Consider the following 2500-nt stretch of genomic DNA (forward strand, 5'->3'; position numbering starts at 1 on the left):
CAATAGGGAATGTGAGTTGGTTTTTGACCGTTGTGAGATAGGTTAGTTTTACCCTACTGATGATAGCGTCGCAATAGTAATTCAACCTAGTACGAGAGGAACCATTGATTCGCACAATTGGTCATTGCACTTGGTTGAAAAGCCAGTGGCGCGATGCTACTGTGTGTTGGATTATGACTGAACGCCTCTAAGTCAGAATCCAGGCTAGAAGCGACGTGCGTGCCCGCCACTCGATTGTTGACCAGTAGAAGGGGCCTTTTTGCCCCCAAAGGCACATGCAATTGGCTAAGTCCTCGCGATGGATGAGCCACGGGGACCACCTTAAAGTACAATTCCCACTGAGCGGGGAGTAGAATCCTTTGCAGATGACTTAAATACACAACAGGGTATTGTAAGTGGCATAGTGGCCTAGCTGCCACGATCCACTGAGATTTAGCCCTATGTTGCTCCGATTCGTCCCTCCCCACTTATTCCAAATCAAACGAGTCCCTCCCTCCGCCATATACTTATTTCCCTTTTCAAATAAATCGAACTGAGGTTAGGGATTATCAAGTCATGCGTCACCAAGGCATTTCTTGCATGCAACCAAGGTCAAGTCACTAAAAATCTCAACAAGTCACGAAGGCATAACGTGACACCAAGTCCCAAAAAATACACCAAGGCATTGCGTGCCACCAAGTCCCAAAAAATTCACCAAGGTATTGCGTGCCACCAAGTCCCATAAAATACACCAAGGCATGGGGTGCGACCAAGTCCCTAAGAATACAATGTGGGGGCATGGCGTGCCACCAAGTCCATAAGAATACAATGTTGGGGCATGGCGTGCCACCAAGTCCATAAGAATACAATGTTGGGGCATGACGTGCCACCAAGTCCATAAGAATACACCAAGGCATGGCTTGCCACCAAGTCCTAAAGAATACACCAAGGCATAACATGTCGCCAATTCCGTAAAAATAGCACCAACTTATATCAATCTCATTAGAACATTTGAAATTGCTTGCCACAAAGTCACCAAAACCACTAAAGTGGCAAAAGGCGTGGCCTAGCCTCTAAAACTGTGAAATCGGCTTCAAGGCATTGTTGCAGGCATTCTAGAATGCACGAGACGTATAGCATGAAATGGCACGCGAAACAAGAGAATGTTGCCTTTGGAACATGAGAACTTTGAAGTTTGGAAAAGAATGGTGAGAAGGCATACCATAGCCCACGAAACGTGGAAAACGGCTCGAAGGCATGCCATGGCCATTGGAACGTGAGAACTTTAAAGTTTGAAAAAAATGGCACGAAGGCATGCCATATCCGTTGGAACGTGAGAACTTTGAAACTTTTGAAGGTTTTGAAAAAAATTGTGCCAAGGCATGCCAAGGTCGTTGGAATGTCCAATATGGCACCGAGGCATGCCAAATTCATTGGAACGTGAGAACTTTCAATATTGGAAAAAATGGTGCCAAGGCATACCATAGTCGTTGGAACCTCCAAAATGGCACCAAGGCCATAGCCATTTGGAACGTGAGAAATTTGAAATTTTTGAAGATTGAAAAAATTTGTGCCTAGAAGGCATACAATGACACCAAAGGCATGCCAAAGTCGTTGGAACACGAGAACTCCAAACACGCGTGGTGCAAGCCTTATATTTGATGGGAGTTTTCCGCTGACGTGTTCAGAAATAGGGGTGACTACGCTTTTTCAGAAATCCATGTCTCCTACTGCCAGTCTGAGAAGTGAACTTAAGGCATATATATGGGGGTATTGACGTTAACCTTCAGACCCCCGCGCACACTAGAAGGTCACACGCGCTGACGGGATGAGAAATGGGCGGGACTACACTTTTTGAAAAATTGATGTCTCCTACTGCCAGTTTGAGAAACGGACTTAAGACATATATATAGGGGGTACTGAGGTTAACCTTCAGACCCCCACGGGCGCTAGGTGGTCGCGCGCACTGACGGGATTAGAAATCGGCGAGACTACGCTTTTTGAGAAATTGATGTCTCCTCCTGCCAGTTTGAGAAATGGACTTAAGACATATATATAAGGGGTACTGAGGTTAACCTTCAGACCCCGCACGCGTGTTGACGGGATGAAAAATGAGCGGGACTACGCTTTTTGAGAAATTGATGTTTCCTACTGCCAGTTTGAGAAACGGACTTAAGGCAAGTATATAGGGGGTACTGAGGTTAACCTTCAGACCCCACGCTCGCGCTAGGTGGTCGCGTGCGTTGACGGGATAAAAATGAGCAGGACTACTTTTTTTGAGAAATTGATGTTTCCTATTGCCAGTTTGAGAAACGGACTTAAGACATATATATAGGGGGTATTGAGGTTAACCTTCAGACCCCCGCGTGCATGCTAGGATGTCGCATGCTCTCCGACGTGATGAGAAATGGTGGGGACTACGCTTTTTGAGAAATTGATGTCTCCTACTACCAGTTTGGAAAACGGACTGAAGACATATATATAGGGGGTAGTTCGGTGGGTCGAAAGACTTTTCCTTCTA

General features: G+C 45.9%; 1 pseudogene; it reads left to right on the forward strand.

The window, feature by feature from the left end:
- The window catches only part of LOC120004675, a 5397-nt pseudogene extending 4940 nt beyond the window's left edge, over positions 1 to 457 (forward strand).
- Positions 458 to 2500: the final 2043 nt, after the last annotated feature.

This window comes from Tripterygium wilfordii, chromosome 8 (assembly GCF_013401445.1).
Source record: "Tripterygium wilfordii isolate XIE 37 chromosome 8, ASM1340144v1, whole genome shotgun sequence".
Classification (NCBI taxonomy): Eukaryota; Viridiplantae; Streptophyta; class Magnoliopsida; order Celastrales; family Celastraceae; genus Tripterygium; species Tripterygium wilfordii.